The sequence below is a fragment of the Thunnus thynnus genome, chromosome 2, assembly GCF_963924715.1.
Source record: "Thunnus thynnus chromosome 2, fThuThy2.1, whole genome shotgun sequence".
NCBI classification, from domain to species: Eukaryota; Metazoa; Chordata; class Actinopteri; order Scombriformes; family Scombridae; genus Thunnus; species Thunnus thynnus.
The window spans coordinates 24,121,288-24,136,068 of record NC_089518.1 but is presented as its reverse complement, the minus strand read 5'-3'; the positions used below and the strand labels follow the sequence as shown (position 1 = coordinate 24,136,068).

The 14,781-nt window shown below is 39.7% G+C and overlaps 1 long non-coding RNA gene across 1 annotated transcript; it reads left to right on the top strand.

The window, feature by feature from the left end:
* The first annotated feature begins 454 nt into the window (after positions 1–454).
* LOC137172268 (uncharacterized) lies at positions 455–2,751 on the top strand. The gene is made up of 3 exons (XR_010924931.1): positions 455–538; positions 2,082–2,205; positions 2,574–2,751. It is a non-coding gene; the product is annotated as an uncharacterized lncRNA (long non-coding RNA).
* The last annotated feature ends 12,030 nt before the right edge of the window (positions 2,752–14,781 follow it).

Sequence of the window (14,781 nt, the reverse complement as noted above, 5' to 3'; positions counted from 1 at the left end):
AAATGCCTAATCTTATCAGGATGAAACTGGATGTCATCATATATGTTCAGGGAATAAATAGAGGTATTGACATTTTCATTTCCAGGTTAACCAGTGGAAGAAAAACCTTAACATAGAAATGTCACAATCTGCTCCTCAGTCCCTCTCTGCAGCCCTATCTCTCTCATCCCCAGCCCTCTGCATTGCTCTCTGTCTCTGTCTCCAGCCCCTGCTCACTCCTCCCAGGCCATGCGCTTTCCTCCAACTCCCCAGACCTGCCATCCTCAAGCTGTCCACCAGATGCCCTCAGACTTTCCCTCCTTTCCCCATCCACACACCTGTTCCCACTTCTCATCAGTCCCGCAGTTACCTGGCCTACTCCGCCTATTCCTCACCTGCAACTCATTCTCTCATTAGCGGCTCACTACTTATACTGGTCCACTTCTGTTGTTCTCTTCCATATTGTTAAGATGCCATACTTCATACCTTTGCTTTCTAGCCCCGGGTCTGTTATCTGTTGTTTGAAAACCTGAATGACACAGTAACTGACATTGTGCATGTAAGGATTAAAGAGTATGTGTGTGTGTGTGTGTGTATTTGGATAAACCAATAGGAAAGATGAAGGAAGCAAGAAAAGATTGAAAGAGCTGGACACAGAAACTGAGTGCACTAGAGACGCGGGAGGAATGATGAGGGTCAGGGGCATCTTCTAGAGGTGCACAGCTAAAATGAATGCTGAGTGATATGTGAGGCTGGACTAAATCAAGAGAGTGTGGGCTGAGGGAGATAGTGGGTAGATTTTCAGTAGGGTATCACATACATGCTTGAAGCAAGAGACAGTAAAAGCAACAGTAGTGTAGAGACTGAGAATCAGAAAGAGACCGAGAGAGAGTGTAAAAGGGAGGGATGGAAATCAGTGGGGCAGGTTGAAGGAGCAGTGTGTTATCCATCTAGTAAAGTGTCCCGCCTTATGAGTCAGCTTCCAGCTGCACACTGGATCTCCCTGTCGCTATGGCCCACAGAGCTATTTTTAGCATCACACACCCACCCTCAAGCACACAAATATATATGCATACTCACACACAGACACAGTTACACACATGCAATCAGGCACCCCAGATTCCCGCTGTCGACAAACAGATTCAAGTCACAGATTGCCAGACGCAAAAAAAAGAGATTGAGAGACATTTAGATTGACAGAAAAATAGAAAGAAAGTGAAACACACAGTCAGAGATGAAAAGCTCAAATGTAGAGACGGATGCAGACAAAACAGAGTGTGTGACTCAGGAGGGGATAGCCCAAATTCAGGAAATCCTTCAGGGATTACACGACAGTTGTAACTTTATACTGCAACTGTTCATATAAAGATGGAGCAAGGTGAAGCAGGGTGCTATAATTAGTCAGTGTGCTTAACTGCACTGGAAAGCAAAGAGGGAAGGGAGTCAGGGAGAGGGCAAGACCAGCTCATTTAGCGACACACTGAGATAAAACAGAGTTCTAATTAGCTGGTGTAATGTACAAGGACAAGACTGGCTAAATAAACCTCTATTAAAGAGATTGTGAGTATTTCAAAATTTGAATGCCAAACTTAGGTCAAATTGTGAACTTACATTTGTATTAAAAATATATCCAAGAAAAAGGTCAGAATTTGCAAACCATGTTGGACTGTAGCCATGAGGGGCATATGGAAATCATATTTGACCTTTAGCATCTAAAACAAAACATTTTGGCACAAGGCCATGGTTCACTAGCTCATTGCCATCATATTTCCATGTGCAGTTTTAAAGGGGTGGCCAGGGTGGCCAGTGCCACCCCTACAATCTGACTGGCCACCCCAGATGCCACCCCAAAATTTCTGCCATGTCACTGACATCCACCTCGCTGTGGGGCGGGTGTTTGGCCAGCACATTTGTTTCTACCAAGACACTGTGCCTGTATGGATGACAGAGGCATGAAGGGGCCCCCAACGGTTGACTCACACTGTCTCAAAATGTGGGAATCCCCCTTAACTGTGGTACCATTATAGCAACAACCAATACTAGGAACCCCCCCCTAAGGGGCCCCATCTCATTGGTGTCTCTGTGACCAACGTTACATCCAGGTAACTACTGTTTGCATTACGCAAAATGGAGAGGAGTTATCCGTCCGTCCGAGGAGAAAAGAAAGCAGGAGTGGAGCAAGTGGAGCTGATAATGATGATAAATGATGATTGATGATAGTAAATGGTAAGCCAAAAAGTTAGTTAGCAAAGATACATGATGTCATGTAAGATGTAGCCTAGCTAACGTTTTAGGAGTTGGTAAGAACTTGACTAATGTTATCTAGCAAGCTAACAAAATTTAGCTCGCTAGCTATTACCTTGAGATTATATGAGACTGATTTAAACCTAATCTAAACTAAATAGTTTTAGCTTGGTAAGGTTTGTGAAACCAGTCTGCGAAACTGATTTAAAGTTAAGTAAATCAAATGGAATAAATTTTTAAAAATAGATGATAGGATGATATAAATTAAAAAGGCCTGAATATATTCTGAATATACTTCGAGAATATGCTATTGCTGCTTAGTATTATAGCTATTCCTTATCTCTCCCCAGGGACATTGGGGAAGTTCCTATCATCAACAAAAAAAAAAAAAGGAAACCAGCCCTCCCTCCAGGACCTGATCCTGATGAATGTGAGTTCATTACATCCTGATGGCACAGATAACATATGGCATGTCCTCTAAAAATCATCATGACAATGTGTTGTTACTTTTTCTTATCAGGTCCATCAACTTCCACCTGTTAAGTAGTCAGATAAGAAGATTATTAAATTTGTTTTTTCTGCTAACATTAGTCCTTTTTACTTTATACTTAAGTTGTTTACATTTATCTTATTTCATTGATCTTGTTTCTTTAAATTAAATTAGATTATATAAATGCTTTTGGATTAATATCTGATTATTTAATAAGTGTTCTGGGGAACATAATGGTAATGAAAGTTGGTCAGAAGGGCCCCGTGGGATTTCCTGCCTGGGGACCCATCAGACTCTAGAGTTGTCTCTGGATGTCTGCGTCTGGATGTCCTCCTCTCACAGTCTGTAAATTCTGGATTATGATTATTACAGGTGCTGGTGATATGAAAATGCCACTTGTTTAATCCAGATCAGAGATAAATACAAATACTGTACAATATCTGCACTTGTTAAACAGATGCCTATAACTTCCACATAGAAGTGCTGCTGGTGCTATTGTTGACATTGCACTGTTCTCTCATCTATGTTTCTATAACCTCTGATTGCACATCAACAAGGTATCGTTTTCTTACTGCATCAGTCATGAGCCTTGATATCCTCCCCAAATCATAACATACATTGACTTATCATAATAATCACTATTTTTGCTGTTATTTTCACACTTGTCTTGCAAGCTTATTTCATTACCATCAGCTCTTTGAATGGCTTGTTACAGATTCACAACCGCACTTGCATACTTGCACAGCTTTAGTTATAGATCAGCATTATTTATTATAATAAAGCTCAGGAACCTGAAGATGGTAATACATAAGATGATAATGTTAATTGTTGCTTTGTCCAAAAATCACATTCACACTAACTCTGTAATGATGCATGTCATTTATCCAGTCCCTTCATGCTAGTCTCCTCAAATTTACAGAACAAGCCTGTAAATTGGTGTTATGTTGGTTTACCATGGCAGGGATTGCCTAACACCTTGCAGTTTGTTCTGCAGAACAAAGTCCATGACTTTAACAGCCTTAAATATGGTCAGAACCTGTTTTTTATTCTTTATCCAAAAAGATTATTATATTAGTATATGCTATAATGTACAGTATAGTATATAATTCAGATCAGTCATTTTGAGATCATTTAGAGGAAGAGAGAACTCAGGGTTTGCATAATGTATTTTTCTTTGGTAGAGCATGTGACTACTTAATAGCCTCAACTTTTGTAAATGAGTTCGAAAAAGGTCCCATTTATTTGTCATTGTTAATATTCGCCTACTTGACTATAAATAAATAAATAAATAGGAGACTGACCATCACGTATGCATGTAGCCTATTACTTTATGTTTTAACCTAGTATTAGTAAAATATTAATGCATATAAAAAATTCTGTGTGCTGTGCACACACATAATGATACATTGTGACCACCTCTAGACATCTCTTTGCCACCTCTGGGACACCTGATTTAAATTTCCTAGAACCACCTTCATATTTCTGCTATGTTCCTACAATATTTCTATTCTACAATCCAACTGTACAACCACTGAAATCTAATAAAAGAAGGTGCAGATTAAGTCTAAACTCTAAGCTGCTTGTGATTACTTTACATCTATAATTCTGATAATCATTTTACTCATCACATATATATAGATCAAGTTCTTTGATCAGCTGTAAAACACTTATGTACGAACCATGACCCAACTGAATTCCATCAAGAAACATTATTATGTAACCAAATAAACATAAGCCTATCTGTCAGATAGAAGTTTTTATGAAGATCATTAAGACAAGATCAGTAAGTTTTCATCTAATTTGAGCTCTAACAGGATAAATATGTAACTAACCAAAATCGATGCAAGCTCAGTAACTGCTTACTCAGTCATAATAAGCCCAACTGGTTGAATCTCCATGCAGTTTTTGAGTTAATAGGCAAAATCTCTCAACCAAATCAGAGTTCAAAGAAGTTCCCAATTCCCCCTCCTTCTCATTCAAAATGGGACTACATGAGAAATCAGTCAAAACTTTATTTCAGTTTGTGTGTACAGTGTCTATGAGTGTGTGCTTGTGAGACCTCAGGCAAAATATCCCAGATGATGTTTCAGAAACCCTAAAAACCATTTAAAAGTAGAAGGCAGCTCATTTTCTTCCTTACTGCACCACAGAGAGAGAGGGAGAAAGAGAGGGAGAAGAAGAGTGAGAAAGAGAGTGACCCAGTTAGAGAAAATTTAAATAGGGATTCCATTTAGAGGGCCACATTAATTGGAGCAGATGCCTTCTCAATTATTAAGAGGCCTCCAAGGGTGTTAGCACGAGCTAAATTTATCCCGCACGGCTTTGACTGGGCTTGTCCAATCTCATACAGCATCTGCAGACAGAGGGAAGAAACATGCATGATGTTTCATACACCAGTGTTCACACGTCACAGGCGCTGAAGCTCACAAACACACATACACACACAAAGGAGACTCAACTGGCTCTGATGAGGCCATGCTTTTTGCCCAGTGGTTGTACTAATAGACATAAAAAAACAAGCCAAATATGTGAATGGAGACATATGCTCAACTCTATCTAAACACACATACACAGACTCACAAACTGCCCTAAAAGTATTCCCTAGAGAGGAGACACAGTCTAAAATAATTTACCAGTGAGTCAATGGCCCATCTCCCTGGCTCCATCTCTGGCCATTTGAGCCATAATGGTTTCCTAGTTTCCACCAACCTGCGCTGTAATGAACCAGCAGCCAGAAACTGGTCCCGTGAGGGCAACACTCGAGCCCTGATAGAGCATCGGACAAAATGGGAGAGGAGGCAGAGAGCGAGGGAGAGAAGCAGTGAGAGATAGTTCTGCACCATTTCATACATTTATTAATAACCTCTCTCTTCTCCTGTGTCATGAAAAAAGAAAACCTAAAGAGATTCAGAAAATGACAGGCTCAACTCTGACATGAAGATGATAAGGGATTTTTTTTTTTTTCCTGACTGAAGATGAGAACAGGAGTCAGTTTGTGATTAATTCATTGTCTCAATGACGTAAGCTGGTGGCCTGAAGCCGGTAAAAGGAGCTGTAAATAGCACATCTCTATGAGAAGCAATCTAAGCAAACTGGAGGCATCACTCCAGAGAAAATGCCTTGAGGAACACTAATGAAATTGTTTTGTTTTCCACTCTCCCTCGGCAATTTTTTCACAACCATTGTGCACAAATGTCTGCATTTTAAACAGCCAGTCCAGCATTTGCATTTGATTCTTTTTCACAAGAACTGTAAACCCCGAAGGCTGTTAACGTGACCTGATCTGCAAATATGAAAGTATATGTGAACATTTTTACAAAATTCCTCCCATGTTTGTTAGACATAAATGACATGGACTGTAAATAAGTAAATAACCAGAATTATTTATATGTATTTTTATATTTATGTTACGACCAAACATCAACATCAATTTATCACAGAAACACCGCAGTTTGCTTAAATATGCAGGTGTATTTGGACACACACGCCCCTTGAATCAGGTTGTGGGTTGCCAGGTTGCCAGGTTGCGGTGACAGATGGGTTGAAATTATATGTAGTGTGTAGATTGTGTCTGTAGATTGTGTTTCATAGACGATTTGGCAACTTGGGTAATGTCTGACAAACATACACAACTTATGGATCCGTGTATGATGATTATTCATAACAAAGTCTGAGAGCCATGCAAATTACAGGAGTTTCCCGGGAGAAACAACAAAACGGGAAGGCGCTAGGAAATGGCCTTGAAATACGGGAGAAACCCGGGAAAAAGTGGAGTCTGGTCATGTGCCAAATATAGCAGTGAGCCAGGCCATCACTGTTTGGTACTCAGCATCAAAGAGAGGCATTGGGGTTATAGCAGACTAGTGTCATTTTACATTTAACCGACTGAATGAATGAGAGCCGTGTGGGGAGAGAACACCACATAAATTCTTTTAAAAGGCCACATCAACTATTAAGAAGACTATCTCGTCTGTATCTGAGAAAACCTATGGATGAATGGATAAATAAATGCATAAATAAATGAATAAACTTTTGGCAAGGCATTTAATCCATAATGTTAAAAGTTTAATAGCATTTTCTTTGTTGAATTTAAGGTCATGCAACGTGGGAAGTCCAAGGTCTTCATTCAATCACTTGTCTTGCGTAGTCTAATCAATATGTTGTATGTCTAGAGAACACACACACACACACACACACACACACACACATATAGATGCAAAGAAAAGCATAATTATATAATTGTACATCCTTTGCGCACTTATGGAAAAGCATCACAAAAGCCAAGCCAGAATATCTGGAAAAACAGCAGCTAATCTTAATGGCAGAAATGTTTGACTTGCATGTCAATGACTAAATTGTGTTCTTTGCTAATAACACACCATGGGGAGTTCAGTCAAGGTTGTTAGAAGTCCTTTGTTATTAATAATATGAGAGGAATTAGAAATATTTTCCAAAATGAGATGAAACATCTGTGCCTCATGCTGTTCTTACTCAGCAAACGAGGTGAGCTGCCATACACTGAGACCCAGAGCATGATGTGCAATTTAATGCTAATTTTCCGCCTATTCACTCCACGCCGCTCATTACATAGACAACTGGTACTCCACCTAGATTTATAGAAGCCAATTAATCTGTGTCAGGGAGGTGAACACAAAGACAGTGCAAGGGAGACGGGAGGGCATATGCATTCACATATGAACACACAAAACACACAGAAAGTTTGTCTACATGAGAGATTGAGAGAGTGCTGTTGATAATGAGGCCGATGTGAGTCATTGTGTGAATGTGAGATGCAAAGTTTTCTAGGTTCTGTCTGGTAGCTGTTAAAGGTAGAGACGGAAGGAAATGAAAGTCTTTCACATTGACATGCCTGCCTTTAATCTAGCACACTCTTATTTTACTTTTTTCCCCTGTAGCCATTTTTAGTATCTCACACTTGTCTTAATCCACTTTCTCTCTCTTGCTCATCATCTTCTTTCTGTCTCCTCCAGTCCCTCCTCTTCCTCTGCCATCTAAGAGGCATCCCACAGAGTGGGGAATGAGGAAGAGGTCAGCAAAATATCTGGGCTATTCACCACCTCTACTTTAACATCCACTGTCCATTTTCTCTCTCAACTCCTCCTCTCCTCCTCTGGACCTTGACCCATTCCCCTCTGTCACATTCTGCTCCCCCTCCTCCCTCCTCTTCCCCTCACTCCACCTCTCCTACTTCCCATTTTGGAATGATTGATGACCATGATGCTTTGCTCTTGGGCAGTTTATTAACTTCATGGAGCGGGGCTAGATAGGCACTCTGTCTCACACTTTTTTTTTTTCTTTCTGTCTATACTTTCTGCTTGGTCGCTGTCCCTCTTTCTCTCCCTCCAGACCTCCTACTCCCTCTCCTCCTTCGTCCGTCAACCTCATCTTTCTAACCCTTTACCGTTCTCCTTCTTTCTCTTACACTTCAACTTTCTCTGCTCCCATCCATCCCTCTTAGATGCTGGACAAAAAACAGCTGAAGACGATCAATGTTTAGCGTGGTGACGTACAGTATATCTTAGCACATCTGTGTGTGTGTGTGTGTGTGTGTGTGTGTGTGTGTGTGTGTGTGTGTGTGTGCGCGCGCGCTCCCCTTTCCCGTTCATGTGAGTGGCATGGTTGTAAATTTGCTTTATGTTGTCATTACTTACTAGGGAGCAGCAGGAACACTTCATGGGAAGCGCTGGTTGCGTTCAGGGCATGTGAGTTACGACTGGGCGTAAGATCGCATTTGTTGACATGTAAATGCTGTATATACAACCGTGAATATATCTACACGCTCTGACATTTACACAGAGCAATGCGCAACCCACACAAGCCTAAAGTGCATGTGGTCAGGTACACACCCCATTGGTCATGTAATGCCACGTTAAGGGAGACAGAGGGCATGTTGACAGGCTACACTGTAAGTAAATGGTATTAGTTATTGTGTCCATTACCGTTTGTCCTTGAAACTACCAAACCATTTTATTTTGTGTGCGTGGAAGGATATTTTATGTATACATCTATGTTTATTATTTATTTATATACTTGAACAGCAAACATAAGCATTGTACAGGTATATTCAATCAACAATCTGATGCTGCAGATCATATTATTAAAAGCAAATTTGCAACTTGCTCATGTTCGTGTCTCATTCTTGCAGTACAAGGGCAGCAGTGGCTTTGGGTGGCTGTGACTCAGGAGATAGAGCAAGTTGTCCACTAATTGGAAGATCGGCAGTTCGATCCCCGGCTCCTCCAGTCCACATGTCGAAGTGTCCTTGGGCAAGATACTGAAGCTCCCGAAGGCTGTGCCATTGGTGTGTGTGTGTGTGTGTGTGTGTGTGAATGAGCATTAGAACTCCTGATGAGCAGGTTGGCACCTTGCATGGCAGCCTCTGCCATTGGTGGTCGGAAGACCAGAAAGGCGCCGTATTAATGCAGTCCATTTACCATTTACAACCAGCCAGAAGCCCAGTCTGACAGCACCAAGAGGTTCAATATTAGTAGCTGTAATAATGTTCATAGCAGCTGTGGTAGGAATATGGTTATTGTAATGGAGGTTTTCACAGGCTACGGTCAACATGACAAACTACTAAGCAACATATTGCACCTGAGGTTAGAGTATGAAAGAGAACAGACTGGCAGAAAAATGGTTTGAAAGACAATGTCTGAACAGATTTATGGCTGGATTAAAAAAAAAGGGTTGAGACAGAAGCCTGAAAGGAAGTTACAAAAATAGAAGGACAGATTTCAGCAATTGACAATAGAGAAAAATATATAGAAGACATAAAAGCAGACTAAATGAATAAGTCTGTAAGCCCAACATAAGCACCAAAAGCCTAATGTAACCCTATCTGTTCTACTTAGTAATCCATGTAAGCATCTACTTGTTACTATAGACCACATTTGACAAGGAGTGACTAGAAGATATTCCATACTGCAGTACTCTGCCAATTTTTGCCTCTTTGCAGCCTGTTGTTGGCTTGCACAATCCTTGCCATTTGCTGTCTGTGACTCTCACCAACAAGCTGTTCGTCACTCACAGGACTCCTGCTGTATGATTTTTTTTTTTTTCTGTCTTCTGATCAGACCGCATTTAAAGTCACACACTTTACCCAATCTAATCTTCAGACTAATGGTAACTAAAATCTGGTTGTTCCGGGGGTTTTTTTTAACATACCAAACACACACAATCCACTATCTGTTAGAGTGATACAGGGGGATACTGTGCTGGATACAAGACAACTGAATGCAAGCTACTGCTTTTTCGTAGCAGCTCTAAATCTTTCTGTGTCTATGCACATGAGCTTTACTCGCTCTTTTTCCCTGAAGAGTGTCTGGTGTATCACATTGGGTTTTGTAGATAAAAGCTTTTGTCAAATAGTATATATAATTATATAATTTTAATACATTAGAGAGATGGCAGGATTGCAAGACAGGCTTGCGTTTTATGTCCAATTCCCAGACAGAGGTAAAATGTTCTATTGAAAAGAAAGAACATCTCCAAGGCTTCTCTTTTCTTTGCTTGGTCTGCAGGGGAAGAGAGAAAATAGAAGGAGAGCCAAAAGAAAAAAAAAAAAAAAGATTAGGGGAGGGGAAAGTGGATGATTGAGACCAATACCTCTTTCAGCACTGAGTCAATGACGTGGCCCCCTGCTGGAGATCTCTTACACCCCCTGCCTCCTTCTTTCCTGCCTCCCCGATTTGTTCAGACTTCATCTCTTTGTTTAGTCCATGCATCAGCACTTCATCACTCTGCTTTCACTCTACACAGAATCACTCATTTCCCCTTTTTGTTTGTTTGTTCCTTCCAAATTTTCTTTGCTTTCAATTTCTCCTTCCAAATCCATCACTCAGCCTCTCCCTCTGTTTTACTACTTGCCTTCCAATCCTATGTTTTCTTTGTATCTATCTTCTTTGTCTCTGTATATTATGAGAGCTCTGTTATTTTTCTGTACCTCTTATTCTCTCTGTTGTCTTACTCTCTTCACTGAAGACCTAGTTTTGTCCTCCCACTCCTCTGAAGCTTTTATTTTCTGACTCAACCTTGAACCTCTCTCCTCCTTCCACATTACTGATCCAAAAAGAACAACATGGCAGGCACACAAATATTACTACTGCTATTGTTTTTCTGCCCAATTAAATCAACTGACGTATGTGTGGAGTTGTTTAATTTATACAATGTTCACATCCCAAATCCTCCAATTAATGCAAACAAGATGCCAAAGGATGAGCTTCCATATTTACATTGTGTTTTTAAAACTGCCTTTAAAAATATCACAGCAACATGATAACATTTTTTTATGTATGAACACTCTGGCCTCTAATTTTTTTGCCAGCACAAAGTTTATAGCACCTGTTTGGAAATTCTGTGGCCCCAAACAAACCTGCTTGTGCTGATGTGGTTGGAATGATGGAGCTAATGGAGCTGTGCATGTGTTTTTGCCTGCAGATAACCTCTTATCACAAACACAAGCACCAAGAGCAATTTTCATGGTTTTAGTTGGCTAACATTCACACACAGACCTGTCCAAAATCATGTAAACCCTTTTATGTACACTACTCCCTGGCTGCCAAGGTGTGATATTACCACGATGTCCATGGACAGGAGGGAACTCAAAATCATTTGCATTTAAATACAAGCGACTATAGTTGGTGTGTGTATCAACAAACACTAGGGGGTGTCTGTGAGGAAGGCGGCATTCATATTAAAAATATCATGGTTAGCATTCTTCCAATAAAGCAACGAAATGGGTACTACATGGGGGTACACTCAACACATTTTTGATCGGACACGTACAATAAACAATTGATAGAGAAGATAACAATGACATTTGCTGTAGGGAGGCAGTAAATAGAACAAACAAGTTTTCTGTTTTCTTAACACACTGACAATCAAGAATTGTTTGCAGACAATGTTTCACAAAATATATAATGTTTCCCCTAGCAGGCATGCTAACTTGCCAGATTTATGAATGGGATTTGGTAACTTACTCTGTGCAACAAAGGAGGGTATTGGGGTAACTGTTTACTGAAGCTATAAATGGTTTTTCGCATTGTAACGTCAGTGAAAAATACTAACCAATGCCTGTTTATGCTATTTCATGAATAATAAAAATCTGTGTAGATGCGGCAATAAAATCAATAAAAAACACTCACCGGTGTGGGACAATAGACCATATTAACAAACTTGGCTTTTATTTTTATTAACCTACTGCCTCCCAATGTAAGGTGCCAATTTCCCTGTGCACTGCTAGCTTTGCAACTGCTAATTTAACTGTTGACTTGAAAGCGCAGACGTACACTACCTCAGTGACACAATATGTAATCATGTGTCTGCAACATAAAATGTGATTGTCTTTCATTTTTTATTGCATTTGTTAACTTTCATTTGATTGAATTAATGAAAACATGTTACTGTAATTTTCAAGGTGAATTTTAATGCTGCTTTTGGCTACTAAGAGAGATGTGGAAAGACTGTGCAGCTGTATAGTCAGTGTAGTCCCTGATAGACCCTTTGCAAGATAAACTGTTGAAATCGCATAATGTTATTCACTCTCTCTCTCTCTCTGTCCCTAGATTCTAAAAATATATCTCGTGAGTCAGCCATCATATAGACTGCAGTCTTTCCCTTTATATTCCAGTTTTTTATGTCCATAATGTTCGCACCTGCTCAAGCATGATCAACATATACCTAAACAAAGCTTAGTTTTATTTCAATGAAAGACTGTGTTTATTGTTAAACATTTGCATTGTACACACATCCACATCTTCATCCTGACTGAACACAGCACAGAGCACAGGCTCTGCTACTGTCTGATGTCTACTTTTCTCTCACACACTCACGTTCCAGCCTTATGTATTAGTGCCGTGAGACATGAAGCTCCCTGTGATGTCACGGTGGCCAAATAATACCAGTTACTGATGTATGCTGACTTTTGTCTGAGTTTTATTCAATTAGAATATATACATATATACACATATATTTCATTTTGAATTGAAGTGAGTTATGAGCAAATTTCAAGATAAGGATTTTTCATTTATATTATGATGTACAGACAACTGCACTGCAATTGTTATTTCTTGTATCTATATATTTGGCTGTTGGGTAAAGGAAACACTCTCTTCACTTCTCCCTTGTGCTGTATGTTCTATATTATCTTAATTCCATCTTCTGCTTCTTCATTTTTTACTTTTCTTTTGCCTGTGAACTATTTTACCAGACATCCTTTGCTTCTTGTCCTACCTCTCCATTTCCACTCTTTTTTAATATTCTGCTTTATGCCATTGGGCAGCTGTCCTATATTTCCATTCATCCTTTCCTTACGCATTCCTCTGAGTCTAAGGAGAGAGACATGATCTGCACAATGCTCACATATGCACACTTAAAACTACACACCATGTGCAGCTAAATATAAACTAGAGTCTAAGAGCCTACCTATCACATTACCCAACATATACAGTTTACCTTACTTCCCTTGCAATTAGGCTAAATACATAGTATCCAGATTTGTGCATAGGCAAAATGCAGATTGCAATGTCACAACAAAGCAAGCCAACGCAAATAATAAAACACAGCTATGTAATTTTGTTCGGAAAGTTAACAACACATTAGATTCTCAGTTTATTTTCTGCAGTTGATTATTATGAACAACTAAAATTGTTGGTTCATACTGATTAGGGTCTTAACATACTGGGGAAAACTACATGTCAGTCTCTCTGCAGTCAGTAGGATTTACAGTTGAAAAACAATGAGAAACCATCCTCACAGCTACAGCGGCTTCACCTCAGGTGATTACAGAAGAAATAAGTGCGGAGCACAATGCTGAATTGAATTTGGCTTCATTGTAGAATGATCATGCATTCTTTACCAGGCTATTCCTACCTGACCTATTTCTGGTAAAATCATGCAAAGTATGACTGCCTGGTTGAGCTGTGTTTTCTTTTTCTTTCCTCTTACTCTGTCTCCATTTCCATGCAGGGATTCAATGAATAGACAACACATTGTAAATTTGTTTATGTTTTTTTGTTGATTAATAAAACCATTGTTCACCATGAGGCTGTACTGTATGTATGACATATAAAGCAGGCTCACCTCTAGCTAGAAATGTTTTATTTCTTCAGTCCTTTGCACATAAATGCATGCTTCTCCCATGGTAATGGACATGCTTACATAGTTCCAGTGATGGGTTTTGACAGTCTCATTTGCAGTCACTGTGGAGCAGTTTGTCTAAAGAATCAATTAACATTCGAGGTGGCGACGGCAAAGTGAAATACAACCTGACCCTCTCAACTGAGGGTACAGCAAATTGAAATATTTTTTCAACAGCCTACACTTTATTTATTCATCTCAGAATGTTTTGTTGAGCAAACTGATCTTCTGCAGCAGCTCCTTCTTCGGGGTCAGTCGCAGTTACACACACTCAAACTTGGGATCAACCCACCGTCTTCTATTGTGGCCCACTGAGCTGCTCCACCAGAGCTGCTGAGGGTTAAGTGCTTTTCTTACTCAAGGGCACCGCTGCGGCAGGGGAGAGCATGATTCATTCAATTTCCCCACCCAAGAGTTTTACCTTAGAGGTTCAAGGCTTTGATATGGAAACCTTCAAATTACAAGTGTGCTTGATGTAAAATTGATTTCACAATAGTTTGGGGATGAGACAGGGAGAGGGTGGATGTCATTTGAAGCTCCAAATAATGTCATAAACATCATTCATTTCTTTCCTAAAATTGCAAATCACAGTAAGTAATTGTGTTATAAGTTGTAAGAAGTACTTAGTGTGGGTCATTTTTTTAGGTTTTGAGAGTGTTATCCATCAAATATAATATTTACATACCTATGAGGGTTGACAGAAGGATCTTACTGTGCTAGTTCTAATCCCAATCATTTAAAATGTGTGTCTACAGTACTACTAAACACTGCTGCTTTATCTAGTATGAGTTTTTTTTTTTTCCCAAGGATGAAAATTAGAGTGTTGGCAGGTTAGGTGAAAAATATGACTTCTGTGATTAAGCACCAACAAAACTGACAATATAACGAGACGTATTACAGGTGAAGTTTTC